General features: G+C 47.2%; 1 protein-coding gene across 1 annotated transcript in view; it reads left to right on the top strand.

Moving 5' to 3' along the window:
• Positions 1-18,301, top strand: part of RB1 (RB transcriptional corepressor 1) — a 593,146-nt gene that overhangs the window by 178,978 nt on the left and 395,867 nt on the right. The gene's annotated exons all lie outside the window — the stretch shown is intronic.

The raw sequence follows: 18,301 nt of genomic DNA, 5'->3' as shown, positions 1-18,301 counted from the left end.
TCTGACAGGGCGGAATTGAGGACTCGTCCTCAATTTCTACCTAAGGTGGTTTCTGCATTTCACATGAACCAACCTATTGTGGTACCTGCGGCTACTAGGGACTTAGAGGACTCTAAGTTGCTGGACGTTGTCAGGGCCTTGAAAATATATGTTTCCAGGACGGCTGGAGTCAGGAAAACTGACTCGCTGTTTATCCTGTATGCACCCAACAAGCTGGGTGCTCCTGCTTCAAAGCAGACGATTGCTCGTTGGATTTGTAGTACAATTCAGCTTGCACATTCCGTGGCAGGATTGCCACAGCCAAAATCAGTAAAAGCCCATTCCACAAGGAAAGTGGGCTCATCTTGGGCGGCTGCCCGAGGGGTCTCGGCTTTACAACTTTGCCGAGCAGCTACTTGGTCAGGGGCAAACACGTTTGCTAAATTCTACAAATTTGATACCCTGGCTGAGGAGGACCTGGAGTTCTCTCATTCGGTGCTGCAGAGTCATCCGCACTCTCCCGCCCGTTTGGGAGCTTTGGTATAATCCCCATGGTCCTTACGGAGTCCCAGCATCCACTTAGGACGTTAGAGAAAATAAGATTTTACTTACTGATAAATCTATTTCTCGTAGTCCGTAGTGGATGCTGGGCGCCCATCCCTAGTGCGGATTGTCTGCAATACTTGTATATAGTTATTGTTACAAAAAATTCGGGTTATTATTGTTGAGCCATCTTTTCAGAGGCTCCTTTAAATTTATCATACTGTTAACTGGGTTCAGATCACGAGTTGTACGGTGTGATTGGTGTGGCTGGTATGAGTCTTACCCGGGATTCAATATCCTTCCTTATTATGTACGCTCGTCCGGGCACAGTATCCTAACTGGCTTGGAGGAGGGTCATAGGGGGAGGAGCCAGTGCACACCACCTGATATCTCAAGCTTTTATTTTGTGCCCTGTCTCCTGCGGAGCCGCTATTCCCCATGGTCCTTACGGAGTCCCAGCATCCACTACGGACTACGAGAAATAGATTTATCGGTAAGTAAAATCTTATTTTCTGGTACTTAAATTAGGTCAAATGGCAGTTTATATGCATTTATTTTAAAAATGTAGAAAGCAATTTTTTTCACCAAAATAAGTGCTAAAACTAAATTCGGGGTACATGAAAATGGGTATGAGTATCTAGTAATTTTAGGGGACTTAAAATATAAATAAAAGTGGACGCAGACCGTTTACTCCCGCCTGCAAGTCTAAAAACACTTGTCCCACTCATAAAGCACCCCAATATACCTGTCCCATAACTTGTAGCCCAATTTCCATAATTTTGCACTTTTTCATCCCAAAAATGTCGTCATTGGCCCTTTAAAAGTAATTGAAAACTTCTAACTGCCTAATTAGTCATTCAGGGGGTTGTCCCAGGGGTTCAGAAACAAATCCCAACATTTTTAACTTAAAATAGGAATTTTCCCCAAGTTTATCACCTGCTCAGACTTGGTGAATTGAAATTTGCTGTAAAATTACGGCATAACTGTTTTCGTGGACAGTTGAATAAGCGCTTTCACGAATTATATAATTTTGTTCTCAGTATGTTTGTGGTTGAAGTAGAATTAAATCATTCACTTTGCACAGCTCAAGAGATTTTCATGGCTACTTTTTACAGTATTTTATGACTTACTGACTTGTCACTTCAAGGTAAATTTAAAGATGCACATTGCGCAATTGTCTTTGACACAAACATAAAGGGAAAAAAAAACTTAAACAGGGGTATTAATACAATTCTGATAAGTCAGATTCTTTAAACTCAAGCCAACTAAACCAAGCTGCAGTAAATTCCGCACTGCGGTCTGAAGCGGTCCGGTTGATGTGCTCTATTAAGCTCCTTGAGTCCTATTGGAGAAAGAGCGCTATATAAATAAAATAATTATTTATTATTATTGTTACATGTCGAGTCTGCAAAACCAATCTGCAAGTGAGAGGGAAGATGGGAACTTCCATTGAACTAGGAATTACGGTCCTGGCAGCATTATTCCTTAAAATTGAGGATCAGGTAACTGTTGCTATTGAGGATCCAGAATCGGGACCTACCGATACCCCATCCCCTACAATTTCCTTGGCTACCTGGATAATCTGCTGGAATTGTAGGAAAATCCCACCAGATATCCCAGAGGTACTCAGGAGAGTTCCCACAGACCAAACAGACCTTGGGGGTAAATTTACTAATATGGGAGTTCTATTTATGATGGGATGTTGCCCATAGCAACCAATCAACTTCTACTTCTCATTTATCTAGCACCTTCTAGAAGATAATACCTGGAATCTGATTGGTTGCTATGGGCAACATCACATCTTAAATAGAACTCCCATCTTAGTAAATTTACCCCCTTGAAATCAGCAACTTTATTGGCCAGATAACGCCGGTCTGCTGCTGCACCCAGTACTCTTATACATAAACACCTTACATATATAATTTAGAATACATAAATAATACCAGACATTAAAAGCTTTCTAAAGGCACTAGGTCACCTGTACCAACAATTTTTTTTTTTTATATTTGTTTTTATTGAAGCAATGTATAAGTCGTGGTACATTGAACATAATCCATCATAATGCGTATAAATCCACAAACAGGAGGGCCCAACATTGGTAGTCATTCTGAGTTGTTCGCTCGTTGCCTATTTTCGCTATGCTGCGATTTGTTGCTAACTGCGCATGGTACGCAGCGCGCATGCGCTAAGTTATTTAACACAAAATTTAGTAGATTTGCTGGTGTTCGTGCGGCGATTTTCAGTCGCACTGCTGATCGGTAAATGATTGACAGGAAAGGGGCGTTTCTGGGTGGTAACTGAGCGTTTTCCGGGAGTGTGCTAAAAAACGCAGGCGTGTCAGGGAAAAACGCGGGAGTGTCTGGAGAAACGGGGGAGTGGCTGGCCGAACGCAGGGCGTATTTGTGACGTCAAACCAGGAACTAAACGTACTGAGCTGATCGCAATCTAGGAATAGGTCTGGAGCTACTCAGAAACTGCAAGAAAATATTTAGTAGCTATTCTGCTAATCTTTCGTTCGCAATTCTGCTATGCTAAGATACACTCCCAGAGGGCGGCGGCCTAGCGTTTGCAATGCTGCTAAAAGCAGCTAGCGAGCGAACAACTCGGAATGAGGGCCATTGTGGAGTACAGAAGGCCAACTAAGCATGGGTGTTATAATAATAGATGAACATTCGGTCATTTAATTCACAGAGAAAAAGCAACATGAATAAGCCCAGTTGATGACAAATAAACAAGTACAAGGGTTACTATTAAATCAAATTGGAGTTTAACAAAATTAGAACTTAACAAAATACGTTTTGCTCGCCACCCCCATGACTACTCTGAAATTAGAGGGTGACCCTCAAACATCCACAGTAGATACCAGGATCGGTTACATAAGGAATTTCGAATTTGGGTTTTAACATCTGTGGAAAGAGTTGCAATGAAGCTCTCCCACATTTAAATTTTTTTTTTTTTTCGATTTTAGCCTCCTTTTCTTTTATTACCTCCACACACGCTATATGAAAAAGGTAAAACTATTTTATTTAAAAAAAGAGGCAATGTGGGGGACTCGGGATGTATCAACACCTGCAGAATAGACTTTCGGGCAGCTGCTGCGTTCACCGCCAATAAGAGCCGCCTGCCTTCCTTTGAAATCTGAAGCCCTCTTGGGAGAATGCCAAACAGAGCCCATTCGTGGGATAAAGACACATAATTAAACAAATGGTCTCTGGAGTTTTTGAGTACCTGCAACCAGAATCTACGAAGTAGTGGACATGACCATAAACAATGGAAGATATAGCCTGTGGCTGGCCACACTTGAAATATGAGTGGTTTGTGGAAAGCCCAAAAAGATATCTTTTCTGTGGTGACTGGTAGGATCTGTGCAATATATTAGGAAACATCTTTGTGTACATGGTGGAGGAAAGCATATGGCATGAGTGTGAGCTACCTCAACCTGCAAGTTAGGATGCTGTGAAATCCATGTCATCCATGTACCAACAAGTTTTAAACTTTTGAATCGTATTTTCATAAACTGCTAATGCACCTAAATATTTATTGTCCAATCTGGCTGGTTGGAACGAAAATCTGGCACTGTATGGGAGCAAATCACAATTGACCATTTGTTCTGAAATACCGGCAAAATTGACTAAAATGGTTGTTCATACGAATTGGTTAAATCAAATTGACCATTTATGTCCGTTTTTTGGCATTTCAGACCAAATGGTCAATTGTCATTTGCTCAAATACATTACCGGATTTTCAATCCAACCAGCCAGATTGGACAATAAATCTGTATGGCCAGCTTCAGTCTGATATGCTTTCTGTAGATGCATAAGTGAATGTACAAATCCTTTCCCACTGAGAAGGATCGAGAGATTTGTGCAGGTCCCCTTCCCTTGCTTGTGTGAATTTGGTGTGTGTGTGTGTGGGTGGGTGAGGGGGGCAGATAGGTATTCTGTATTGAGCCAATAAATCAAGGAAACTGTGAGAATGGTTCAGCTGGGTGGTACAGAGTAACACAAGCTTGGTCAGGCTCCTACCTACAGATTTCTTGCAGTTAATTTTCTGCAGCGGGGTACACTGGTATATTCCACAGGGAATAACATTGGGGTGTTGAGTTTGATCTAGATCCGAGGCACCAACTGGCTAAAGCTTTGATTGTTCCCAGGATGTCTTGCACCGCCTCCTCTATACACTGGAGCTCAGTTTGTACAGCTAACAGCCTGAAAAGAGCTTTTCTGGCAAGAAGACTTCAAGGGCCGCAGCACAGGCACTAATTGCTACATGTCATGCTGACACATCGTGCTGCGGCTCCCTCACGTCCCCCAGCGGCGCTGTATACTCCCGCACCCTGGTTGCTGGGTACTTACGGCGGAGGTGCTCCGGTCCCTTCAGGCACACATACCGCCGCTGCTCTCCTTGATCGCGTGGCCGCATCATCGGGAGGAGGTAAGAGGGTCCCCCCAGAGGGGACCTGCTGAAATCGCGATCCGGTGCGGTCTCCAGAGACACTCTGGCCGTTCAGGGACCACTATACATAGCTCTATGTAGTATTACCAGTGTAGTTTTATTGTTGTTTGTAATAATTTCTGCATTGTACATGTGACTGTGTGTTTCAATAACTGCTGTGTGTTTTCCATTCAGTGTATTTCACACACATTGCCATCCCTATATTCTGTACCCTGTAAGGGGCTAAGTGCGTCAGAGAGATATATATATATATAGCAATGGAAAAAGACAGCGGCACTCCAGGACTTTATATGGTCAAATTTCAATTTCGTGTATTTGCAGCATCAAAAGATACAGCTCAAACCGACGTTTCGGGGCGCGTAGCCCCCTTTTCAAGGTGTATGTGCACCTTGAAAACAGGGTCTACGCGCCCCGAAACGTCGGTTTGAGCTGTATCTTTTGATGCTGCAAATACACGAAATTTGACCATTTAAAGTCCTGGAGTGCCGCTGTCTTTTTCCATTGCTATACACATCATCTCCACGGAAGGCACCTGGGTCGTTTACTCTCTGAGTGCCGGACTATACACTGCAATATATATATATATATATATATATATATATATATATATATATATATATTATATTAGTATTTCGCAGGATATACTACTGGTATTTTTCTCTGTGTATTTTCAGTCACCCTATACCGCTTAAATCCTCTGTTTGTGTTCTGCGTTTGCAGTCACCTTACACAGGGGTTTATTTGTCCAGTACTGTGTTTGTTTGTCTGGCTATATTGTACTACTACGCCCTAAGGCTACGTTTCCAAATAATGTCTGCTACACAGGGCGGTGAATTCTGTGGATACAGAATTCATGCAGTGCTGACGCCACGGTTTTATCTGAGGAAAATATTTCAGCTGAGGGTCCAGGTACTGGGTGTTCTGCACCACCTAGTCAGCCTGCAGCATCGGTGGTGCACAAAAACCCACCTTGGGCTGCTTTCTCTAATATGCTGACTACGCTGGTAACAAGACTTACGCCGCCTGTGGGACCTCATATGCCATTACAGCCGCATATTGTCCCTGTAGTTAATCCGCCATGGGCGGCTACTCCGTCAACTCTGTTACAGGAATTTAAATCCGTTCTTTATTAAACAAACACCTAACCCTCGCCCTCCTAGGACCAAAGGGTCATCTTAGCGGGCAATTTCTTCCTCACGATCCACTCATGGTTCAGATACTTTATCCGTTGAAGATGGGGAATATACTGATCCATCAGACACTGATGCAGCTGCTTCTGATGAGTAATCTATAACACAGTTTTATGTATCTAACCTGGTGGAGGCTATCACACTGATTCTTCAGACCGATGAGCCTCCAGATACGTCTAAGAAACCTGATAAGTTCAAACGTCAGAATGTTACTAAATTAGTTTTACCACACTCTGAACATTTAGTTGACATACGTCAGGAATCCTGGGAGTCCTCAGGAAAGAAATTCTCCCTGTCTAAATAGATGCTAGCTCGGTATCCCCTCACTGCAGAGTTAAGTAAAAATTGGGAAACGCCGCCGCCGGTGGTCTCGCATGTTGCGCGTCTATTGGTGTCTTCTACTCTGCCTGTCACCACGTCACCTCTCTGAAGGAACAGACGGTTAAGCGTGTGGAGGGTTGCTTGAAGTCTATTTACACACTCGCGGGTCAGTAATCGCAAAAAGACGTTATGGCGTGTTTTTTACCCGTTTTTGAAGACATGGGACTCCATTTTACAAAGTGGGAGGGAACCCGGGGACGCGATCCTCATTAGCCAATCCCTAAGGGGGATTTGTTTAACTGACATGCTGGCCTCGGGCTGAATGATATAAAGAGGAGGTGGAGCCAGTTTCCCCTTCTCTTTGGCGCCTGGCTGCTTGCTCGGTGTCGGTGAGTGAAGAGTAGTGCGGGTAGTGGATGGGTTCCGGGGGGGGGGGGGGTTTGCCACAGGGACTCTAAAAGGTGCTGGCAATGTGCAGGGATCGGCGTCCTCTGTGATCTAGTGGGTAAAGCTGGGCAAAGTGACTGGGGCTTCCCGCGGTGCCGTCTTAGGCAGTGGCCGCGCTGCCGTTCTTGCTTTGACGTGTTCAACCCCTCGAAGCAAAAGCGGCAGCGCGGCCACTGCCTCAGACGGCACCGCGGGAAGCCCCAGTCACAAAGCCCAGCTTTACCCACTAGATCATGGAGGTCGCCGATCCCTGCACGTGTGGTGCGTTCCCTGTCTGTGTCTCTGTGTCCGCTACGGCCCGGGGGGGCGGGGGCGGCAGGAGGACGACGACGGTGATTACTGCAGTGTGCCTCAGTGCTCGTACCTGGTGCAGTGTGCCTCAGTGCTCTTACCTGGTGCAGTGTGCCTCAGTGCTCTTACCTGGTGCAGTGTGCCTCAGTGCTCTTACCTGGTGCAGTGTGCCTCAGTGCTCTTACCTGGTGCAGTGTGCTTCAGTGCTCTTACCTGGTGCAGTGTGCCTCAGTGCTCTTACCTGGTGCAGTGTGCCTCAGTGCTCTTACCTGGTGCAGTGTGCCTCAGTGCTCTTACCGGGTGCAGTGTGCCTCAGTGCTCTTACCGGGCGCATTGTGTATAACGTGTTTTTCCGGGCGCATTGTGTATAACGCGCTCTGCCTGGCGCAGTGTGTATAACGTGTTCTACCTGGCGCAATTTGTATAAGTCCTCTACCTGGTGCAAAGTGTATAACGTGCTGTACCTGGTGCAAATTGTATAACGTGCTGTACCTGGTGCATTGTGTATAACGTGCTGTACCTGGTGCAAATTGTATAACGTACTCTACCTGGTGCATTGTGTATAACGTGCTGTACCTGGTGCATTGTGTATAACGTGCTGTACCTGGTGCATTGTGTATAACGTGCTGTACCTGGTGCATTGTGTATAACGTGCTGTACCTGGTGCATTGTGTATAACGTGCTGTACCTGGTGCATTGTGTATAACGTGCTGTACCTGATGCATTGTATATAACATGCTGTACCTGGAGCAATATGTATAAAGTGCTCTACCTGGCGAAGTGTGCATAGGAGGTTCTACCTGGTGCAATGTGTATAAGCGGCACTACTGTGTGGTGCAATGTGAATTTGCACTATTATGTGGTCACGCCACTTCCCCATGAAGCCACGCCCCTAAAATTTTGTGGCGCGCATTGCCTATACTTTGCAGTCTGGGAGGTGGGACACCAATTCACTTTCTGCCTAATGGCACCAAAATGTCTAGTTACACCTCTGGTGCAGGGTGTCCTACATGCTACACAGCCCAGCAAGCATTGTCGCCCCATCCCCCCACCTTGCAACACTTTTGTAGTGTCCAAACAAGATTAAGTTTAAAAGAACCTTCATTCCGATGGGACCCAGAAAAAGACCGGTAGGACCCCAATTTTCAAAAGTGAGGGGTCCCTGGTACCCACTTTTTTTTTGGCTCAGCGCGATCACTGCGGGTGCTGTGCATAGATCTACTATAGCGGCTTCATGGACTGAAAAAGCTATTGAAGCCTGGGTTCAAGATGTTGAAGCGGAGCTAAGTTCTAATTTCTCTCACGTCCTAGAGGATGCTGGGGACTCCGTAAGGACCATGGGGTATAGACTGGCTCCGCAGGAGACATGGGCACTATAAAGAACTTTAGATGGGTGTGCACTGGCTCCTCCCTCTATGCCCCTCCTACATACCTCAGTTAGATCCTGTACCCAGAGGAGACTGGGTGCACTACAGGGGAGCTCTCCTGAGTTTCTCTGAAAAATAATTTTGTTAGGTTTTTTATTTTCAGGGAGCACTGCTGGCAACAGGTTCCCTGCATCGTGGGACTGAGGGGGAGAGAAGCAGACCTACTTAAATGATAGGCTCTGCTTCTTAGGCTACTGGACACCATTAGCTCCAGAGGGTTGGAACGCAGGTCTCACCCTCGCCGCTCGTCCCGGAGCTGCGCCGCCGTCCTCCTCACATAGCCGGAAGATAGAAGCCGGGTGAGTATAAGAAGAAAGAAGACTTCAAAGGCGGCAGAAGACTTCAGATCTTCTCTGAGGTAACGCGCAGCGGTAACGCTGCGCGCCATTGCTCCCACACACAACACACACAGTGGGCACTGAAGGGTGCAGGGCGCAGGGGGGGCGCCCTTGGCAGCAATAATAGACCTCTAGGGACTGGCTAACATATATATAGGCTGCGGAGGCAGTATTTTATATAATCCCCCGCCAGTATTGGAAATTTGAGCGGGACCGAAGCCCGCTGCTGAGGGGGCGGAGCTTGATCCTCCAGCACTAACCAGCGCCATTTTCTCCACAGCACACTGCAGAGAAGCTGGCTCCCCGGACTCTCCCCTGCTGAACACTGTGACAGAGGGCAAAAAAAGGGGGGGGCACTTTTAATTGGCGCAGTGAGTGTGTGCGTGTGTGTGTATGTGTGTATGTGTGTATATGTATATATGTATATATATATATATATATATATATATATATATATATATATATATATATATATATTATATATATATATGTGTGTATAAAAGCGCTGTTTTATCTGGGAATTTTGTTTCCAGTGTCAGTTGGCGCTGGGTGTGTGCTGGCATACTCTCTCTCTGTCTCTCCAAAGGGCCTTATTGGGGAACTGTCTCCATATAGATATATCCCTGAGTGTGTGGGGGTGTCGGTACGCGTGTGTCGGCATGTCTGAAGCGAAAGGCTCATCTAAGGAGGAGGTGGAGCAGATGATTGTGGTGTCTCAGTCGGCAACGCCGAAACCTGATTGGTTGGATATGCTGAATGTTTTAAATGCAAATGTGTCTTTATTACATCAGAAGTTGGACAAAGCAGAGTCCAGGGATAGAACAGGGAGTCAATCCATGGCTTTGACTGTGTCACAGGGCCCTTCAGGGTCTCAGAAACGTCCCCTGTCCCAAGTAGCAGACACTGATACCGACACGGATTCTGACTCCAGTGTCGACTACGATGATGCAAGGTTACACCCAAGGGTGGCCAAAAGTATTCATTATATGATTATTGCAATAAAGGATGTTTTTACATATCACAGATGACCCCTCTGTCCCTGACAAGATGGTACACATGTTTAAGGAAAAGAAACCTGAGGTAACCTTTCCCCCATCTCATGAGCTGAAAGCGTTATTTGAAAAGGCTTGGGAAACTCCAGACAAACTGCAGATTCCCAAAAGAATTCTTATGGCGTATCCTTTCCCTGCGCAGCACAGGTTACGGTGGGAATCCTCACCCAGGGTGGACAAGGCGTTAACGTGCTTGTCCAAAAAGGTGGCTCTACCGTCTCCAGACACGGCAGCCCTCAAGGATAATGCTGATCGCAGACAGGAATCTACCTTGAAATCAATTTATACACATACGGGTGCCTTGCTCAGACCGGCAATAGCGTCGGCTTGGGTTTGTAGCGCTGTTGCGGCTTGGACGGATACTTTGTCAGCTGACATTGATACCCTGGATAGGAATACCATTTTATTGACCTTAGGTCACATTAAAGACGCAGTCTTTATATATGAGAGACGCTCAGAGAGACGTTGGTCTGCTAGGTTCGAGAGCCAACGCCATGGCGATTTCTGCTAGGCGAGCCCTGTGGACCCGCCAATGGACGGGTGATGCTGACTCAAAGAAGCATATGGAAGTTTTACCTTACAAAGGTGAGGATTTATTTGGGGAAGGTCTGGCGGACCTGGTTTCCACAGCTACCGTGGATAAATCTACTTTTTTACCTTATGTTTCCCCACAGCAAAAGAAAACGCCGCAATATCAGATGTAGTCCTTTCGGTCACATAAGTCCAGAAGAGGTCGGGGCTCTTCCTTCCTCGCCAGAGGTAAGGGAAGAGGGAAAAAACTGCCTGCTACGGCTAGTTCCCAGGAGCAGAAGTCCTCCCCGGCTTCTACTAAATCCACCGCATGACGCTGGGGCTCCACTGAGGGAGTCTGCGCCGTTGGTGGCACGTCTTCGACTCTTCAGCCATGTCTGGGTTCAGTCAGACGTGGATCCTTGGGCAAGGGAAATTGTATCCCAGGGTTACAAGCTGGAATTCGAAGACGTGCCTCCTCGCCGGTTTTTCAAATCGGCTCTACCAGCTTCTCCCCCAGAGAGGGAGATAGTTTTAGCTGCAATTCAAAAACTGTGTCAACAAGTGGTTGTCGAGGTTCCCCTAGTTCAACAGGGGAAGGGGTACTATTCATCCCTATTTGTGGTCCCGAAACCGGATGGCTCGGTCAGACCCATTCTAAATTTAAAATCCCTAAACCTGTACTTGAAAAAGTTCAAATTCAAGTTATCTCCAGCCTGGAAGGGGGGGGGGGGGATTTATGGTGTCACTGGACATAAAGGACGCATACCTTCATGTCCCCATATATCCCCCTTATCAGGCGTACCTGAGATTCGCTGTACAGGACTGTCATTACCAGTTTCAGACGTTGCCGTTTGGGCTTTCCACGGCCCCGAGGATTTTCACCAAGGTAATGGCGGAAATGATGGTGCTCCTGCGCCGGCAGGGAGTCACAATTATCCTGTACTTGGACGATCTCCTGATAAAGGGGAGATCGAGAGATCAGTTGCTGAAAAGTGTGGCACTCTCCCTGAGAGTGCTGCAGCAACATGGCTGAATTCTGAATCTACCAAAGTCACAGTTGGTTCCAACAACTCTGCTATCTTTCTTAGGCATGATTCTGGACACGGAACAAAAGATGGTTTTTCTCCCAATGGAAAAAGCCCAGGAACGCCAGAACATGGCCAGAGACCTGTTGAAACCGAAGAGTGTCAGTCCATCAATGCACTCGAGTACTGGGAAAAATTGTGGCGACCTACGAGGCCATCCCCTTCTGCAGGTTTCATGTGAGGAAGTTTCAGTGGGACCTTCTGGACAAGTGGTCCGGGTCCCATCTTCAAATTCATCAGAAAATAAGCCTGTCCCCCAGGGCCAGGGTGTCTCTCCTGTGGTGGCTGCAGAGTGCTCACCTTCTAGAGGGTCGCAGGTTCGGCATTCAAGACTGGGTTCTGGTGACCACGGACGTGAGCCTCCGAGGATGGGGAGCAGTCACACAAGGATGACATTTTCAGGGGATATGGTCAAGCCAGGAGGCTTGTCTACACATCAACGTACTGGAATTGAGGGCCATACACAACAGCCTACGTCAAGTGGAGAATCTTCTTCGCGACCTACCAGTTCTGATTCAATCAGACAACGTCACAGCCGTGGCTCATGTAAACCGCCAAGGCGGAACAAGGAGCAGAGTGGCAATGGCGGAAGCCACCAGGATTTTGCGCTGAGCGGAAAATCACATAAGCGCTTTGGCAGCAGTCTTCATTCCGGAAGTGGACAACTGGGAAGCATACTACCTCAGCAGACACGATCTCCATCCAGGAGAGTGGGGACTTCATCAAGAAGTTTTTGCAGAGATAACAAGTCATTGGGGACTTCCTCAAATAGACATGATGGCGTCACGCCTCAACAAGAAGCTTCTGAGGTATTGTGCCAGGTGAAGGGACCCTCAGGCAGTAGCAGTGGAAGCCCTGGTGACACCGTGGGTGTTTAAGTCGGTCTATGTGTTCCCTCCTCTTCCACTCATCTCAAAAATATTGAGAATCATAAGACGAAAAAGAGTGCAGACAATACTCATTGTTCCAGATTGGCCTCGAAGGGCCTGGTATTCCGATCTTCAGGAAATGCTCACAGAAGATCCGTGGCCTCTTCCTCTCATAGAGGACCTGTTGCAACAGGGGCCCTGCGTGTTCCAAGACTTACCGCAGTTACGTTTGACGGCATGGCGGTTGAACACCGAATCCTAGCTGGGAAAGGCATTCCGGAAGAAGTCATCCCATAAAGGATAGAAAGGAGGTGTCGGCGAAACATTATCACCGTATTTGGAGAAAGTATGCATCTTGGTGTGAATCCAAGAATGCTCCTACGGAAGTTTTCCATCTGGGCCGTTTTCTCCACTTTCAACAGACAGGAGTGGATATGGGCCTAAAATTATGCTCCATTAAGGTACAGATTTCGTCCCTATTAATTTTCTTTCAGAAGGAATTGGCTTCTCTCCCAGAAGTCCAGACTTTTGTAAAGGGAGTGCTGCACATACAGCCTCCTTTTGTGCCTCCAGTGGCACCATGGGACCTTAACGTGGTGTTACAGTTCCTAAAATCTCACTGGTTTGAACCTCTTAAAACGGTTGAATTAAAATTTCTCACTTGGAAGGTGGTCATGTTGTTGGCCTTGGCATCTGCAAGGCGGGTGTCTGAATTGGCGGCTTTGTCTCACAAAAGCCCCTATCTGATTTTCCATGTGGATAGAGCAGAATTAAGGACTCGTCCTCCATTTTTGCCTAAGGTGGTTTCATCGTTTCATATGAACCAACCTATTGTGGTACTGTGGCTACCAATGACTTGGTGGATTCCAAGTCCCTTGATGTAGTCAGGGCCTTAAAAATGTATGTAGCCAGGACGGCTCGGGTTAGGAAAACAGAGGCACTGTTTGTCCTGTATGCAGCCAACAAGGTTGGCGCTCCTGCTGCTAAGCAGACTATTGCTCGCTGGATCTGTAACACGATTCAGCAGGCTCATTCTACGGCTGGACTGCTGTTACCAAATTCGGTAAAGGCCCTTTCCACTAGGAAGGTGGCCTCTTCTTGGGCGGCTGCCCGAGGCGTCTCGGTATTACAGCTTTGCCGAGCGGCGACTTGGTCGGGTTCAAACACTTTTGCTAAATTCTACAAGTTTGATGCCTTGGCTGAGGAGGACCTCATGTTTGCTTAATCGGTGCTGCAGAGTCATCCGCACTCTCCCGCCCGGTCTGGAGCTTTGGTATAATCCCCATGGTCCTTACGGAGTCCCCAGCATCCTCTAGGACGTAAGAGAAAATAAGATTTTAAACCTACCGGTAAATCTTTTTCTCCTAGTCCGTAGAGGATGCTGGGCGCCCGTCCCAGTGTGGACATATTTCTGCAAGGCTTGTATATAGTTATTGCTTACATAAGGGTTATGTTACAGTTAAGATCAGTCTTTGGCTGATTCTGTTTTGTTCATACTGTTAACTGGTTGCGTATATTCCATGTTATACGGTGTGAATGGTGTGGGCTGGTATGAATCTTGCCCTTAGATTAACAAAAATCCTTTCCTCGTACTGTCCATCTCCTCTGAGCACAGTTTCTCTAACTGAGGTCTGGAGGAGGGGCATAGAGGGAGGAGCCAGTGCACACCCATCCAAAGTTCTTTATAGTGCCCATGTCTCCTGCGGAGCCAGTCTATACCCCATGGTACTTACGGAGTCCCCAGCATCCTCTACGGACTAGGAGAAAAAGATTTACCGGTAGGTTTAAAATCTTATTTTTTCTGTTAATGCCATTGTCTTTCCTATATTACCACAGCCTCTCATTACATTCAGGAGGCGGCCTCTGATGCCTGTGTGCTGGCAGCCAAAGTGTCTACTATGTCCATTCTGGCTTGCCGGATTCTGTTGTTGCTGTCCTTGCCTGTGAATCTGGAGGCTAAAAAGACCTTGGAGGTGATCCCTTTTAAGGGAAACATCCTTTTTGGGGAAGTTCTGAACAAGATTATTGCTGACTTAGCGTCTGGTAAAACTGCATGTCTGCCAAGTACTAATGCTTCGGCTCCGATGGCTAAGAGTACCACCTTTCGTTCCTTTCGACCTCCAAGTAAAGCAAAGGGTCAGGCATACCCGAAACAGGCTCGCACTTCTAAAACCTCTAAGCCCAAACCTAAACGTTCCTGGGCTGCCCGTCAGCCTGCTTCCAAACCAGACAAGCCTTCTGCATGACGGGGTGGACCTCCTATGGGGAACCCCAGGGTGGGAGGCTGACTTCTGCGGTTCACCCATGTATGGTTACAGATCAGACACCTTGGTGAGGGAAGTAGTCACTCACGGATACGCCATCTCTTTGAAGAAAACGTCCCCTTCGCCAGTTTTGCTCGACAAACATCCCTTTGGATCCGTTAAAGGCAGAAACTCTACAATCCCTCCTGGACACAGGAGTGATGGTACCGGTGCTTCTGGCTCAGGGAGGCAGGGGGTACTATTCAACATTGTTCCTAGTTTCGAAACCGAATGGTTCCTCACGGCCCATTCTCAACCTCAAGTCTTTGAACAAATTTGTGAAGGTATCCAATTTACGTATGGAAACTCTTCACTATTGTTCTGGCCTTGGAGCCCAAGGACTATATGGTATCCCTGGACATACAGGATGCTTACCTACATATACCTATTGCCATGTCGCATCAGCAATATCTGCGGTTTGCTATTGGCAACCTACATTATCAATTCCAGGCCTTACCTTTTGGACTGACCACGGCTCCGTGAATCTTCACCAAGGTCATGACGGCCCTTCTCCGCCGTCAGGGTATCAGAATCCTGCCGTATCTGGATGACTTGTTCTTGGCAAACTCTCCAGAGGTTTTTTCTTGTCTCCGGTGAAAGTCCTTAAACTTCAGGACAAGATAAAATGCTTCCTATCTCGCCCACATGTGTCGATACACCCATCGATGCAAGTACTAGGCCTCATGGTGTCTGCTTTCGACATAGTAGAGTACGCTCAATTTCATTCTTTCCCTCTGCAGAGGTTAATCCTTTCCAAGTGGGATGGCCTGCCTCACCGGATCAGGTCTCAAATGATTTCCTTGACTCCGGAAGTTCGTCTGTCTCTGAGCTGGTGGCTTCAGGACCAACAATTGAGCTGGGGTCGTCCCTTCTGGATCTCAAAACTGGGTCCTCCTAACGACGGATGCCAGTCTGCGGGGTTGAGGCACGGTTCTGGAGCAACACTCTCTTCAGGGTCGGTGGACCAGAGAGGAATCTCTCCTCCCGATAAATATTCTGGAGTTGCGGGCAGTGTTCGATGCTTTGACACTGGTCCTGCCTATGGTACAGAACAGGCCTATTCAAGTACAGTCGGACAACGTCACCACGGTGGCGTACATAAATCATGACGGCAGCACTCGAAGCCGCATGGCAATGTTGGAAGTGTCAAAGATTCTTCGATGGGCTGAACGCCATCTGCTGGCCATATAGGCAGTGTTCATTCTGGGGATCCTGAACTGGGAAGCGGACTTCCTCAGTCGTCACGATGTACACGCCGGGGAGTGAAGCCTTCATCCAGAAGTATTTCAACTCCTAGTGGACAAGTGGGGCCTACCAGATGTAGAACTGATGGCGTCTCGACACAATCACAAGGTTCTGGTCTTCGGAGTAAGGACAATGGATCCTCAAGCAGCGTTCATGGACGCACTGGCAATTTCATGAAACTTTCGGCTGCCATACGTGTTCCCTCCAGTGTCACTCCTGCCCAGGGTAATACGGAAGTTCAAGCAAGAAGGAGGTATACTACTACTAATCGCTCCAGCGTGGCCCAGACGGCAATGGTTCTCAGACCTGCAGGGTCTCTCGATAGAGCGTCCTCTTCTGCTTCTGCAACGCCCAGACCTCCTTGATCAGGGCCCTTGTGTCTACCAGGATCTGGCTCGACTGACTTTGACGGCGTGCCTCTTGAAGCTTCACTCCTTAGGGCCAAAGGATTTTCTGAGGCGGTCATTCAAACTATGTTGAAATCCCGTAAACCAGCTTCGGCTCGGATTTATTATAGGGTCTGGAATTCTTACTTCACCTGGTGTGGGGCTTACGATGTATACAAGTTCAGTACTGCCAAACTTTTGGCGTTTCTGCAACAGGGCCTGGACTCAGGCCTTCGTCTGGCCTCCCTCAAGGTTCATGTTTCAGCCTTGTCGGTGTGGTTTGCGACTCTGCCTGACGTTCATACCTTCACTCAGGGTGTTTTATGGATTTAACCTCCCTATGTTCCTCCTGTGGCTCCTTGAGATTTTTAGGTTCTGGATGCCCTACAAGAGTCTGTGTTTGAATCTCTTGAGTCTGTGGACCTTAAATGGCTTACGCTTAAGGTCTTGTTTTTGTTAGCTATTGCCTCTGCTAGACGAGTTTCAGACATCGGTGCCCTCTCCTGTATGTCTTCCTTTCTGATTTTTCACCGTGAGGTTCTTAGAATTCGCCCTGGTTATCTGCCTAAGGTGGTGTCCTCTTTCCACCTTTAACCAACAGATTGTGGTTCCGGCCTTTATTTCTCCTGATTTGTCCTCCAAATAGCGGTCTTTGGATTCTCATTGTTTTTTTTGGTTTTCATAAACGTGGCTGGCCTGCGAATAAACAGACCTTGGCCAGATGGATTAGAATGGTGATTGCACAAGCTTATGTACAGGCTGGACTTCCAGCTCCTGCTACTATCAAGGCCCATTCTACTCAGCCTGTTGGACTTTCTTGGGCGGCCCGCCGTAGTGCGTTCCTAGAACAATTGTGCAGGGCGGCTATGTGGTCCTCAGTGAACACGTTCAGTAGGTTCTATGCCTTTGATACTTCCGCCTCCCGGGATGCTTCCTTTGGACGCCGGGTTCTTGTGCCCGCTAGAGTGCGTCCCCTCCTATGAGGAACTGCTTTAGGACATCCCCGATGTTATTCCCTGTGGAATACCAGTGTACTCCACTACAGAAAAGGAGATTTATTGTAAGAACTTACCATTGTTAAATCTCTTTCTGCGAGGTACACTGGATTCCACAGGGGGCCCACCCTGACGCACTTGGCTTCTTTGGGTTTGTATGGCATTAGCTGTTGGTACCTTCTCCTGTCGTGAGAATGTGGTTCGCTGTGGCTACTAACTGTTATCGTCTTTTACCTGCTACTGCATTGAACTGGTTAACAAAACTGAGCACCAGTGCCTGGAGGCAAGGATATAGAGAAGGCGGTGCAAGGCATCCTGGGAACAGTCAAAGCTTTAGCCTGTTGGTGCCTCGGATCAAGTTCCAACTCCTATACCCCGATGTTATTCCTTGTGGAATCCAGTGTACCTCGCAGAAAGAGATTTAACAAAGGTAAGTTCCTACCATAAATCTCCTTTTCTAACATAATTTGACAGCTTGATATAAACCCAAAGTTCTCTGTCTGGGAGAGACAGTGGCTCTTTTAAGTGCAGAAATGAGTGGAGACGCGTAGTAATAGCCACCTGGCAGGTGAGGTTGAAGGCCTGAGGGAATTCAATCTTATGTGTGAAAGCTCAAGGTGGAGAGAGGAGAAGTGATACTACAACTTATTCTTGAAGAAAGGTTGGGGTGAATCTTGGAAGTGTTGGGTCCTAGCAAGGACATCTATTCTGCAAGGCGCATCCACTCCAGGACCCTTGGTCAAAAGGAACTGTTTTACAGTATATAAAGTAGTTTGGTAGTTGCAGTCTGTGCGATTGTTTGCACTTACTGTATATACTATGCCATGCTTGAACCATGGTTTCCTCCCATGGAAGTTCCTCT

The sequence above is a fragment of the Pseudophryne corroboree genome, chromosome 2, assembly GCF_028390025.1.
Source record: "Pseudophryne corroboree isolate aPseCor3 chromosome 2, aPseCor3.hap2, whole genome shotgun sequence".
Taxonomy (NCBI): domain Eukaryota; kingdom Metazoa; phylum Chordata; class Amphibia; order Anura; family Myobatrachidae; genus Pseudophryne; species Pseudophryne corroboree.
This window is presented reverse-complemented; position numbering and strand designations above follow the sequence as displayed.